Source organism: Canis aureus, chromosome 8 (assembly GCF_053574225.1).
Source record: "Canis aureus isolate CA01 chromosome 8, VMU_Caureus_v.1.0, whole genome shotgun sequence".
Taxonomy (NCBI): domain Eukaryota; kingdom Metazoa; phylum Chordata; class Mammalia; order Carnivora; family Canidae; genus Canis; species Canis aureus.
Genome location: NC_135618.1, coordinates 12,216,770 through 12,231,834, shown reverse-complemented (window position 1 = coordinate 12,231,834; position 15,065 = coordinate 12,216,770). Strand labels below are relative to the sequence as shown.

The 15,065-nt window shown below is 35.9% G+C and overlaps 1 long non-coding RNA gene across 13 annotated transcripts in view; it reads right to left on the bottom strand.

The window, feature by feature from the left end:
• Positions 1 to 15,065, bottom strand: part of LOC144318330 (uncharacterized) — a 299,311-nt gene that overhangs the window by 103,287 nt on the left and 180,959 nt on the right. For all 13 annotated transcript variants that reach the window (XR_013384189.1, XR_013384192.1, XR_013384190.1 and 10 more), the window contains one exon: positions 2,941 to 3,096. This is a non-coding gene — a long non-coding RNA (uncharacterized LOC144318330). The remainder of the gene's footprint in view (positions 1 to 2,940; positions 3,097 to 15,065) is intronic.

Sequence of the window (15,065 nt, the reverse complement as noted above, 5' to 3'; positions counted from 1 at the left end):
AGATGAAATTCAGGATGAGGGATCCCTGGGTGGCGCAGCAGTTTGGCGCCTGCATTTGGCCCAGGGCGCGATCCCGGAGACCCGGGATCGAATCCCACGTCGGGCTCCCGGTGCATGGAGCCTGCTTCTCCCTCCGCCTGTGTCTCTGCCTCTCTCTCTTTCTGTGACTATCATAAATAAATAAAAATTAAAAAAAAAAAAAAAAGAAATTCAGGATGAGACCTAGACTAGTTTGATTGAAGTTGCACTGATAATACCCCATATTTGCCAGCCACTCCTCCCCATTCTTGCTAACAGTATGCAGGGACATATGCCCCACAGAAATAAACAAAGTGACTGTCCTTTCCAAGCCTCCATTCTGGCCCAAAGAAGTTCTGAGTCCTGCTTTCTAAGTCTCAGCATCTCTTTTCCACAAATGTCTAAGACAGGACTCCCTTCTCCCATGTCCAACAAATCTCTGCTAGGGAACCAACACATCCTCTTGGGACTTTCTGGCTCCTCTCTATCAGACACTTCTGTGGGGATCATTCAATTTCATCCTCTCCATTCAGCCTTGTGACTCACAGGGAAGAAGCCTGGCATAGTTAGGACTTCAAAGTTGGGATTGACTCCATTACTCTCTCATGGCCGTGTAACCTTGAGTAAGATACTTTATTACACTGGAGGCTTTTTGTTTCTCTGCTTGTTTACCTAGATAAATATAGGTACTTTTTTAAAAAATTTTTTTTATTTTATTTTTTAGGTACATTTTATTTACAGGATTGTAAGTATCAAATGAGATATATATATATATATCCAGAACTGGGACTACCACAGAAGACATAGCTGGTAAATCATTTTCCTGCCACTGCCAAGATCCTAGAACAAAGTCAATGCCAGTGGGGTTGTGTTGTGCTGATGAACCCACCAGGTATTGACAGAGTGCTGATTCAAGCTGCCTCTGCTTCTGTGGCAAGATATGGCCACTTCACCCTCTGAGCCTCATCTCAGATGTATCTCCTTTGCTCATTTCTGTGTTCCTACCACACTGGCTTTCCTTAAGTTGGAACATTCTGAGTTCTCACTTTCTCCAGATTCTTGTGGAGACCTTTCTCTTGGCTATTCCTTGTCTATAGCTCTTGTAGTGTGACTACTCTTTGTCTTCAGGTCTCATTTGAAATATCATTCCTTCAGAGAAGCTTTTACTGACTATCCTTACCTAAAGGAAGTCCTTTGTATTATTTTTATTCCAGCATCTACTCTTTTTTTTCCTAACTCATCACAATTGTAATGACTTTATTTATTTGATTGTATAAAATAATATAGTCTACTTGAAGATCTTTGTATACATCCAGAAAAGTACCCGGTGCATAGCAGATATAAAATAAATATGGTATTTGTTGAATGAATGAATGAACAAATTATTGTCATTTCACAACTGCCTCTTGTTTTGTTTTGTTTTAATTCAATTTATGTAACGTATAACATATTATTAGTTTCAGGGACAACTGCCTCTGTTTTTAAGAAGCTCTTTTGGCTGCATTCCCACTTAGATGAAGTACTGGTAGGCATGGATTCTTTTCTTAGCTTTGAGGAAAGATATTGTGAAAAAATAAAGGAAATAATAATATTGTGAGGGTCTCTTACTAAGTCATAAATATATAATAATTATCTGTGGTAATATTTTCATTAGTCAGAGAACAAGAGGCTCAATATTATAAGAGACATGGTACCTTCACCTCCTTTCGTTTTGGTTACCTCAACTATAAAATTAGGGAAGCAAACAAATGTGCATTGTGCACATTTTGAAGATTAAATAGGTTTATACATATAAAATACCTTAAATGGTACCTGGAACACAATCAGCACTAAAAATGGCATTTCCAGATTTGCTGGTTCAGTCTATAGCAAAGACAATTTCAAGTTAACTGGTTAATTCATCTCACTGAAGCCAGATGTGGGGAAACACAGAATCTATGCTGCACTGATCAACAGGGCCCTGCTGTCATACACAGGATTAAAGAAAAGTCTCTAATTTCTATTTAGTGATAATTAGTATAATTTAATACTTTTATTACCTGACAAGATGAAAATTTTGTTCCACTGAAATCCCTGCAGAGATTATATCCTCAAAAAGTTTTGGAGGAAACTGTATTTTCACCACCAACATGTGCCTATCAAAAAGGGTTTTAAATCCATGCTGACCAAACTGATCAGAGATAACAAAATATTTACAGATATTCTGGTCAAATGGACACCAAAGCTTCCTGGATAAAATCCATGCCAGTTGGATTTATGGTAATACATAAGTCAGCAAGTCCCTGGATTTGTCTGTTATGCTTTCTGCTATGTATTATCACGACCCTCGAAAAAAGATTCATTTCAGTACGACAACTGGTAAGATTTTTATGTGAATCCACTACAAATTCAGAATTTTGAACTGACAATAAACTCGACGTGTCTGTTCATAAAGATAAAAAGTTAAAAAAATGTTAGTGGAAAACTAAAAATAGCAAATGGTCCCATATTTATATCTCAGTAGTCAGAATACAAATAAACATCCTTGGTGAAAACACATCAGTGCTTCCAATTAAGGCAATATAATTGCATGCTTTGAAGTGGAACAATGGAAAAATCTGACAATCCATTGTATTAATATGAGACACAGACTTTAGAGACATATAAAAAATAACATTTAATCTTTGTGAGGCATCTGCTTCTATATACATTTTGCATAACATTTATGCATTGTGTGTAAACACACACATTAGATAGATAAATAGATAGCTGGATAGATAAACATATGTTAAAGAGCTAGATGAAATCTGGTGCAACCTTCTAATTCACTTTAGTAAGCCATTTCGCTGTTACTGCTGCAAGTTCTATTGTCTTCTAGAGTTTCATTATTTTCAAGAGGTGATAGAAAGGCTTTACACATTTATAATCAATTAATTTACTTACCTGGCACGGATCTCAAATGACCGATGTCTGGGTAGAGGACAGAGTCCCAAATAAAGTAGGAAGCAGCGTAAAAGCTGAGAGCAATGCTTTTTCTCTTATGTATGTCTTCTTCCAGTGTTTTATTTCATTTGTAAAGTGGAGTGCAATATACAACCACTGAAGAAAAAAAAAATAACAAGTCTACTAACAATCTTATTTAAACAATTATTTGGAGTATACAATTGTTTTCCATTTCTTCATGAGATTGCATAAAACTATTATTTAGTGATCAGTTTCCAAATATCGCTGTTTCCTTTCTTTGCTCTCTAAAACAACCTAAACAAAACTAAACAGTATGTGCAAATTTCTTTGTTAAGATTCTTGGTCTCTGGTCTGACTCTGCCTACAACAGTATTTGGTTCATTTAAATTTAAGCAAAAACATCTCTTAAATTTCCTCATCAAGAAAGACCTGAACACACAGATAAAGAAAACTAGGAGGGGGATGCATTGAAGGTAACTACTTAGGTGAATAAATTGTTAATATTCCAATACCGACATTTGCAATTTACAGACCTTTATAAAACTCCATTGCAAGATGGGTTATATGCTAATGGTTATATAATGTAAGAAGAAGATTCATTAGAACATTTTGGTCTAGATCTGGAAATGAAGCGGAGAGGAAAGAGGAAGGCAGTCAGTTATGGAAGAGAGTAAGCAATTAATCACAGTTGCCTTGCACTCATCACAAATAGATCAGTTACAATTAGTTACAATTATAATCAGTTACAATTTAATTCCAATTCCGCAACCTGGGCCACAATCACAACGAATTCTTAATCACAACAAATTCTCTTCCCACCTTTTTCTGAGTTTCTTTAAGAAAAACCTTAAGCTCCTTTGTAGTACATAAAATTACTTCTCCATAATATCTGAACCATCTTCCATCAGAATTGAAAGCCCCATAATGTAAACATGCTATAATATTCCATGTTGCAATAATTTTCTATAATGTAAAATGCTATGAGATGAAATTGACTTATACATAATCTACACTGTTTTTGTCATGAAGTAGTCAATGTTGTGGATGTAGATTCTTTAGCAAAATGCACTGCACTGACCTCAGAGATGTCCTGCATCTAATATTTCTGAGTATTTCACAAATGTGTCTTTGAAACTCCTTCTGGTACTCAAGATCTAAGTTTCAATCTGACAGTCCTAAGAATGAAATTGAAATATCCATCACTACAACTGATATGCAAAAGGCATGCTCTCTGTGCATTCCCATGTACACAGTTCCTGCCTTGCCAGGAACGCTTTGGTAACTGGACACTTTTGGGTCTCCCTGTCCCTTTTGTCAACCTGTAACAACACAGGATAAATCCATCAACAGAATTTTGAGACCAGGTTTTAAAAACTGAGTAGGAAACGTAACTGATCAGTAATTAGTAGCCAGCATCCAAAAAAATGAATCAAGAAGTAGCATTACTAAGGAATTAATTTAACTTCTAAAAATATATATATATATAAATAAAAGATTTAGAATTGAGCTATACTTTCTCTGCTCTGATTATACCTCATATATCATACTGAATTTAGATGTCTCTTCAACACAAATTATTTGGCATATATATATTACATATTACATACATATATATGTATATTACATATACATAATACATATATGTATATGTATATGTAATTATATATACGTATATGTATAAGTATACGTATATGTATTATGTATAACCTAGAGGAAAAATCATTGTTTTTTACAAATTTTTAAAAATTGGTCATTCTTTGGTATCACATGTTGCTGAAGATATATTTTAAAGAAGGAATATTTATTTTTTTCTTAAGAAAGAAAGATAAAGGAAGTTAAAGTTTACCAAAAATACAATGTGGGAGGTATGCAAGTAATATAGGAGAAATTATCAATTGTCAAATGACATTATTGTGCCAGGAAAGTTCAACATTTACCATTTTTCCCTTGACTTCCTGTACAACTTTTCAGGGGTTAAAAGCTTTAGGGTTCAGACTCTAACATTGGGAAATCATTCTGCTGGTTCATTTAGGGATCTTTGTAAATTCTGAGAGACATTTGAAGTGTTATGGCAGGTTGAGCGTCAGGTATTTGAAAGCTCTGCACTCCTGGGTGAAGCCATTTCAAATACTAAGATGGAATTATAGTGAGTAAAAAATAATAACACATTAACTTTTAATTCATTGTTGTTTTAGAGTGTGAAGGCCTCTGAGAGCTTTAACAAAAGACCACTAAGAATAACATGCTTGAAATACACTCCAAAGAAGAAGAAAGTAAACAATGAACCTCAAATAGTTCAAGGCAAGGCACACTTACAGCATGCAGGACCAAAAATAAAAGTCTAAAGAGAAACTAAAAAGCTTTGAGACTGGCCTTTAGGATGGTGCATATGAGAAGGGGAAGAATTTCTAGCTAAAGCCTTTCAAGATCCAACAGATTATACTTTTTGATGGCCAATAGTATCATTCTGACCTTGACTGCTGCTGTAGGAAATAGCGGGGCATTCAAATATGGCCATGCATTTGCTCCACGTCAGTCAGGCACTGAGGATAATGATGGCCCAAGAATAGAGGTCCTTTTGCTATATTCTTTGTTCTCTGTGGGAGGAAAATCTGAGAAAGATTTTCTATTATACCCCAAATAGCATTCTTTCTGGCAGTCCGTAATAGTGGGGAAAAGGAAGAGAATTATTAAATGAGGGAAAAAGTTTACCTAAGAAAATATGTACATAAAGAAACTTCAGTTTATCACATGACAATATCATTTAGGAGTCTACTAGGCAATTTATGTGAATGTATTAAATTCTAAAAACATTCAGAGGTGGGAACTGTTATTTCTATTTTGTAGACATGAAAACAAGGATGGTGGAGAGTGGTAAGCCATTTGCCCAAAGACACTCAGTGACTGAGTGGTGGAGGCCAGGTTGCACCAAAGCCTATTGAGTTCAAAGTCCCAGTCTTTAACCAACGTGTATTTCTACCCATTATTAAATCTTAAGAGTTGTGGGATCATCTCGAATAAGTCCTATCATTTCATCTACCCATCTCAGCAAATATTATCCAGAAAATCTTGAATTCCACTGTATGCTATAGGGACACAGCTGACCTCTAGGTGGTTATTAAGAATTTGCCTATGAAGGGCATACTATCAAAGCTGCACCCAGCTCTTCTACCAATTAAGTTACAAAGGACCTGAGTGATAACCTCATTTCACTCAAACAAAAAGATTGTAACTCGACTGCTTAGTGAACAGAACTAAACCGCAGCAATCCATCCAGTATATGAAAAGTTTCACTCTTTAAACCGTAGAAATGACAGAAAAACTCCACAATCGTATGTGAGGAATATCCCACTGATGCAATTTTCAAATGAGGACCACCTTCTTAAAAAGCCAAACTCTTTGCAGAGATTGTTTTAATGCCAGTTATCAAAATAATTAAGGATGCCCGCACCTACAATAATCAAGTAAAGTAGAACATTAAATTTCCACTTATTGGGGCATTATTTCAAGTGTTTACAATGAAATAATTCTGTCCTCAAAATTGATCCACTGATCTAGTAGAGAGCCCTTACCTAAAATCACATTAATAATTTAATTTTCTGCAAAATGAGAAAATACTGTCTTATACAAACACCTCTTTCCATAATAGTATGAAAAGTATGATTTTAAAAATCGAGTCCTAAATATCCTAGCTATAGCTGGATAAGCTTTCAAACCTGAAATGATATGTGAATTCTGAGAAACTCTCAATTTGAACTCAATAAGATTAACCATTCACAATAGAAAGCCATTTCAAATGCAGCATTTGGGAAGGATCATCCATCACAGGACTAGCACATTCTCCATGCTAGACTGAAGCTTGGAACTTAATGGGAAGTTACTGACAGCGTTCGTCTTCACAGCTGCCCCTGAAATTTGTTAACAAGTCAGTTCTTTTGACAGGGAGATACTAGAAAAAAAAATTCGTAATATCCCAATGAACACAATACTAGAAATGAAATTCCCTAAAAATAACTACTCCTTCGATCCTTTGAACTAAGTAAAAAGGCCTTTAAGAGGTCATCAACCAAGTGTGTTTAACAAATCTTAGCCTTATGGTTTTAAGCATCTTTAATATAACTATTTCTAGCCAATAGTAAAAAGAATTCAATGTGTCAAAATTTCCAAATTCTTCTTTTCCAAATTGCAATTCTCACATGGCAGTTCTATCATCAATTATGCCATCAGCAGCCTTTTAAAATGCAGATAGTGTAATAACATTAACCATGTTGACAATTGTCAAAACAATCTTCTATGATAGTACTACTGATCCTTTTTCTTTTTCTTTTTTTTTTTTTTTTTGCAGATGAGTAAACTGAGGTTCTGAGACATAAAAGAACATGCCTAGATTATACTGCTAGGTATTGGCAGAATGACCAAGTCTTTTCCATTTAAGTAAAGACCTATTTTTCCATAGAGATAGAGAATTAGCCTTAGAATTGAAGTGAGAATAAATGAATTTTTCTATTTTAATGCAAATTAACAATAGTACCTTTTAAAGACTTGTAAGTACTAGAGTAAAAGAGTTAAAGCTAAGTTTTCTCACAGGCGTTTTGCATACACACACACATAAACATATACAGAGAAAGAGAGAAAGAATTCTGAGAAACTCTATATTAATATGTATACATTAAGCAAGTCATTGCTCAATAGATGAACAGGTGACTTCCTTTGTAGAAACTCCTAAAGACTGGAATAAATTCTCTGTCAAAATTCTGACCACACTGCCACCATCACCATACTCCTCACCAGCACTTCACCATTCCCTAAATTTCCACCATGAGTCATATTCTTGAGTTGAGGCATCAAAGACTCTTGTTAAAACTACTATGTGAGGCTGGGAGTGTATCACATTTAGTCATTATAAGTCATTAATATCATTCTACAATCCTGTTTAATTAACTATAATCATCTACCAGGTTCTTGAAGAACTAGATTACCCAGAACAAGAACAGGTATGTTTGATACTAGAGGATGGAGGAGGAAAAAGGTAAAGAACTCTCATAGGCTTGTCATTCCTAAAACACACATTTGAATTTATCCTGCTGGGTTCTCCTCAGAGATGAGGAAAATGGCCAGTGAACACATTAATGTGCACAACATTGTAATCAAACAGCTATTTTCACATTCTGCAGTGTATGGAATGGCTTGTCCTCAGCAGAGCCCTGCCTCCCCACAATGACACTAGACTTTTCACTCCTATGGGGTTCTTTCTTATGGTGCCACCCCATACACAATTTTACACAGCCCGTTTTCTGTCTCCTTTACTTCTTTCAAGTTCTATTTTCCATTGCTCTTCTAACAGGGAGCAAATGAAGCAGAAGTGGCAGCTAAAGGTACATTTTTCCTTTATAAACAGTAATTGCATATTTGTGGGTAAACAATCACCTAAATATCAAAGGCAGGTCCAGGACTGGTGCCAGGTGTAATAGCATAGCACATACCAAAACAGCTCCCGGAATCACAAACACCCTATCACAGACTCTTCTCTGAAAACTCCTCCTGACCCACTCTATATTTAAAGAGAGTGTGGAAAAAATAGAGGATAGTGATTTGGAACACACATTATTTTAAAATGCATTTTAATAACAATTTCAAGATTGAAAGGGTTATGTTTATATGGTTTTCTCTAAGTTTGTCCATATATTCTCATTTATCTGCATTCCAATGTCAAGAAATAAAAGATTTACCAACAGTCCTAAAAAATATTTTCCCTAAGAACACTGCTGAGGCCATGAAACCATCCACCATGTTCACCCACATCTGCTCAAGCCATGACAAGTCAAGATTCTACAGGCTTAAAAACTTTTCACTTAAAAAAATGTATAGTTTTGTCCTTTTAAAAAAAAAAAAAGCCTCCTCTCAAATAGTTACAATCTTCTAGAAACCCCATATGAAAAACCTGAGAAGTACTGAGAACCCAAAGAATAGATGAGAAAAGAGCAAGGACAGCTCACAAAAGAGGAAGCACAACTAGAATGAAAACATGGGAAAACTGTTCAAAACTATTTAGGATTTCCATTAATTAAAAAAAAAATCAAGTAAATCAAAGAGAAATCATCTTTAATCAATAACTTATTAAAAAGATAAATTTCTTTCTTTCTTTCTTTCTTTCTTTCTTTCTTTCTTTCTTTCTTTCTTTCTTCTTTCTTTCTTTCTCTATTATTTTTTTTTATTTATGAGACAGAGAGAACACACACAGAGTGAAAGGGAAAGGGAAAGGGGAAAGCGGACTCCCCACTGAGCAGGGAGCCCAATGCAGGGCTTGAACCCAGGACACTGGGATCATGACCTGAGGTGAAGGCGGATGCTTAACCAACTGAGCCACCCAGATGTCCCATTTAGTCAATAACTTTTTAATTACGCAAAATAAAACATAGATGAGAGCACAAATTTCCAAAGGCTATTTTGGTAAATAATTTAATAATATGCGTCAAGACTATGGGAAGTAGGCTTTGAACTCAAAGAAATAAACCTAAACGTGAGAGACTAAAAGCATGTTTATAAAAATTGGTCTATCATTTGTCCTAATATTTGAAACCTAGAAATAATCTAACATCTAACGATAGAGGAAGAGGTATGTAAATGGTGTTGTAGCTACTACATTGTATTATTAGGTAAAAATGAGATGAAAATAGATTGGTGAATGGGGATAACTGTAGAAAGAAGTGAAGTGATAGGTCTGTGAGTTCATGATAGTCTCTTTAAAAACAATGAGAGACATTCTTAACCTACAGTTTTAAAAGAAAGGAAATAGCTTTTGTTGGGAGAAAAAATATATGGAAATACAGCAAAATGTGCATGATGAATAATTTCTGAAAGACTTAACTTTTTAGAGCAGTTTTAGATTTACAGTAAAATTGAGAGAAAAGTACAGAGATTTCTCATCAACTATCAGCCATACAAGTATGGAGGAGGCCACACTTGTATGGCCTCCCCCAATATCAACATCACTCACTGGAATTGCATATTTGTTACCAAAGATGAACCTATATTGACACATCGTAACCACCAAAAGCCCATAGTTGACCTAAGGGTTCACTCTTGGTGTTGTATAGTTAATGGGGTTTAGACAAACGTATAATGACATAGATCCATCACTTCAATACCATGTGGAATATTTTCACTGTCCTAAATATCCTCTATGCTCTATACATTCATCTTTCCTCCCCCTGACTCAATGATCTTCTTGTCTCCATAATTTTGCCTTTTTCAAACTACCATATACTTGAAATCATGTAGAATTTAAAAAAGAAATTAGGATCTATATTGATAATAAAAACCAATCCCCTGTACAAAAACATTACCCTTTGCACAAGACCTCTATAAAGCATGAGGATTCCTCCGTGAAAGTATAGCAGATATTGGTAAAGTAAAACCTCCAGGAAGATAGAGAAGGCTGATATGTTGATAATGATAGTTCAACTCAGAACACGAGAAGAATAATTTGTTAGAGAAATACTACAAGTGAAGAAATGGTTTCTTTTCACAAACAAAACCCTTGGGAAACAAATATCTGCCTTTGGCAATGGAACACCTTGACAGACTGACTCAGAATCAAGACTGGAATGTGGACAAGGAAGAGAGGGGGAGAACAAAGGAGAGGAAGAACCAGAGAGCTATTCAATCACTGAATCCTTCAGAAAAAAAAAAAAAAAAAGAATGCTTCCTATACAAAGTGAAAGAAAGAAAGAAAAGAAAGAAGACAGACAAATGAAGATCTATAAAACGTTTCTGAGAGGACTCTATTTCTAATATGAGAATACTTTGGTTGCTTCTCATCTGAAAGGACGTCTATTGTTTTCCAGCTTTTCAGTATATTTTGGAAAGGAACCATGACCTGAGGTATTGTTGTCTTTGGAGATTAAGAGAAATGCAGTCCTCTGCTATCATTCTTCTGATCCTCCCCAATTATAACCAGTTGCAGGCAGTTATGTGTGGCCTTTGCAGTTTGGTGACTACTAAATAATTGGAGTTGAGATGTCAAATATTTCCCTAATGAGCTCAAGGTCCAAAGTAAACCCTGAACTGCAATCGCAATAGTGAAGCATTGCAATGTGTCTGCTTCTGGATGGGTTGGAGCTGTTATGCCTCCAAAAACATGTGCATGATTGCTTGGGGAAAAATAAAGAAAGAGCAAAAATGAGGATAAAGAAGAAAGGAATCTCTTTCCATAATAAATTAAGAGGATTATCATTTTTAAATTGTTAACTTCTATCACTTAGGTTTAGAAACTCAGCCGTGGTAGGACTGATTTCTGAACACTTCTAATTCTATTCAAATCTAACTAAATGGAGAAAGCTGGAGAAAGAAAGGTTCTTTGGAAAATAAAATGATACCATAAGCCCTCCTCAGAAAGGACTAGCGTATTGGTGGAAGCTTTGCTATTTTTGACAAAGGGGTATCTGGCACCTCGAAGCACAGATAAACACAGGTGTTACTTATGAACACAGCCAAGCCTCATCCCCCAGAGAATGCTCCATGTTGCTGCCTGTTCCCTCAGTTGGAGGTGAAGGTGAAGCAGCATGTGCCATAACCCCCAGCCCGGAGGACTCCACTGCTGCTAACTTCTTTTCTAACCAAGTAGTTAGACCTGCATATTCATGGGAGCTCTTTACTCTAAAATTTAAAGGAATAATATGGTGATGAAGGCCTATCAACATAGAGTCTCACGACTTTGGTTAAAGGTCTTCTCAGAGACTTTCCTGAAGTGGGGGGGAGTCAACATTCTGCTGGTTGACACGGCCTTCAAATCGTTTATGCCATTATAGCAGGAATGCGGGCATTTTCAATTAGCAAGTTGCATTAGAAAATAATTTTACGTAGTCCTTCCTCCTTGTTCGAGCAATCGTTGTAAGCAACCCTTGATATCGTGAACATGGCTATTTGAATTATGTTTTATTAAACACAAGCTTTCCAATCCTTTGAATCAGCATGTTGGCTTGGGAGCAGCAGGCTTTGCCTCACTATTTGGAGTGTGGACACGTTTGTGCTTGTCTCTTTTTATTGCTTTGGGGATTTTCCCAATGTAAATCCTCTTGGAACTCAACTCTCCAGCTCTGTACAGATGTACTGTAACTGACTCTTTGTTTATGATCCTGTATCCAGTTTTTTTCTTTTCTTTCTTTTTTTTTTTTTAATGGGAGTAGACAGATTAGATGCACTTCTAAGGGACCTATTGTGCATTGTGAGCACTCTGCACTTAATTGAAAAAAGAAAAGAAAAAAAAAAAAAAACTCACAACAACCCAGCTGCTTAATTTACGGATATCAGCAAAAGGGCCAACCATTTCGACATGGAAAGTGGAACTCCCATCATTCATAAAGCTGGCAAGAGTAGCTTCTGGATTTCAGATCGAACAAGAATCTCTTTGTTTTCCTCCAATTACTTTTTCAAACAAAACTGAGTGCTTGTGGAAGGTGCTCGTTTTCCTAAGTGAAGTCCTCTATTTTCACCAGTGAACAGGTGCAATGGAGGGAGTGGCTCTTAAGGCATTACAAATTTCCCCAAACTCCACAAGTATGGCTTACACTTAATTTAGATGTTCTATTTTTTAAGGATCAATAAAGTTGAGGCTCCGTGGCCTTAGTCTGGTCTATTCTTTGACATGATTCGTAAAACTACAATTGCAATTGTAATTTTTCAGAATCAGCTAAGCCTGGAAATAAATATACTACTTCTGTAATGTATTACCTCATACAATTTTGACTCATTTCCTTCTGTACTTGGCCCAGAGCCATCAGTATGGGGATTCCTCAGTGCCCTCCAACTAAAAGAGATTATGTATCGAGGAGGGCAAGGGCAAGGTCAATGCCAATAGCTTTCATCTGGGCCTGGCCTTATTTTTCTCCGGGCTCTCTTTCTGACCCTTCCTTTGGCAGAATGCACCCTTTTCCCACCTAACAATAAATGTTTTAGGGGATGGACCAGCGATACAAAAGCGCTCAAAATCATCTCTATCTTGATGTGATACAGTCTTTCCAAAACATTATGAGAATCTGATGGCACTTTCTTATGAAGCTGTCCTCAGAGTCCCAGGACTTTGGAATCTTCTTGAAATAAGACTGTGTGAAATAATAAGTAATTGCTGTTTTAGCAATTAAATTCTCTTGGGTGGGATCCAAAAAGGATTTGCTTTAATTATGAAAGTATTTTCAGAGGCAAATAGTCTTAAAGTGGAGTTTCAATGTATTCTGAACAGATGATCTGTAGCATGAAACAATGTCGGAAGAGTAAGTCATGAGAAGCACCTGTTCAGCAATAACCAAAAGGAGTCAGAAAAGAAAACACATGCACATGGAAATATTGTTCTTAAAAATAAAAATTTCAATGCACGATGATCCATTAAACAGACAAATTCCCCCCTAAATTATTCCACCAGAGCTTCTAAAATTCCCAAATGCAATAGATTTTTGGTTACTAATAACTGAGTTTGGATTCATGCCCACAAATTAAAGATAACATGCTCCCCGTATCCCATTACTAATTCCTTTAACAAGGCTTCCTCTGATAATTTTCACTTCTTAACCCTTTGGTTACTGAAATTCCATGTTAACAGAGTAGCTGCATAGGAGGCGCCTCGATCTTATTTCTCTACAAGTGTTTGGGATGCAGCTGTTTAATGTCCCAAATGTTACTGTAGCGTATTATAGAAAAGAGCCAATTTTGCATAGCCACATGGAGAATTTGTGGAGAGAACAATCTACTTCTGTAATACATAAAGATGTATATAAAATGACAACTTCATTGTATATCCAAAAACCCTCTTGAAGAGGAGATATTTATTTTTTCACTCAGAGAAGCCAGAACCTAAAGTAGAGCCATGAACCAATGGTACAAACTTTAAGTATATTCTATGTATTTGGTTTCTTGAACTGTTTACAGAATGGGCTCCCAGTTGGGATACTCCTATATTTGTAATTAAAAAAAAAAATAAAAATAAATAAACAACTTACCACCGGGCTAGCAATTGTGGGTCTTGTTTTCATTCTGTCACTAGTTAGCTTTAGAAGCTAAGGCAAGATGACAGCTTCTCAGGTGATTTATTCATTTCTTAATGCACAAGATAATAATGATTACTGGCTTACATCCTTCACAGGGTTGGTATAAAGATTAAATGTTGCCATACAAAGAAAGATACTTTAATAAAAGCATCATCCAAATTTATAGGACTGTTACATGTACCAAAAAAAAAAAAATCTGGTTGTTTGACCATCAACCCAAATCTCAAGGTTCATGAGATCTAAACTGGAAACATATACTAGCATATTTGAAATGCAGCCTTTTTTTCTGACCTTAACCAGAAGCTAACAGGCACTGTATGGTGACGGATGGCAGCTACACTTTTGGTGAGCATAGCATAACATATAAACATGTCAAATCACTACATTGTATCCCTGAAACTAATGCACCATTGTGTATCAACAATACTTCAATTAAAAAAAAAAGAAAGAGAGAGAAAAGTTAGTGGGAAGCCTCTTTTGATATAATGTTTATTCCTTCTCTATTCCTTTACCAAAGGCTCACCATTTCTCAATTATTTTGTTAGTTGCCAGTTACAAAATGCTGAGTAAGTCATGTATAAACTTTCCTGCATGAAGCTTGGAGTCTAATGGGGGACTGGATATTAAGCAGATAATCACATTAATAATTAGATCACTGAAATCAGAATGAAGTATTAAGAAAGAAGAGTACATTTTAAGAGTGTAAAACAAGGCCTACACTGTATTTCACAGTTTGGTGAAGTTCTCTAAGGAAATGACCTGAGCTGAGACCCAAAGAGCAAGTAGGAGTTACCCAGATACATGTGCCAAGAAGGACAGCAGTCAGAAAGGAGAACAGATGACAGCCTGACACACAGGCTGATAAGGGGAAGAAAGGAGGTGGGTAACATTAGAAATGCGGGGAGAGGTAAGATCAGGAGTCCTGACATAGGGGGTATGGAATAGATACCCTCATTCCCGAGAGACAGTGTTAAAATCTTTAACACAGAAAGCAATCCAGATTGCAAATATAAATTCATGATTTCTTTTTATCTGAGTACAAAATTAAAAATGCGTTATTTA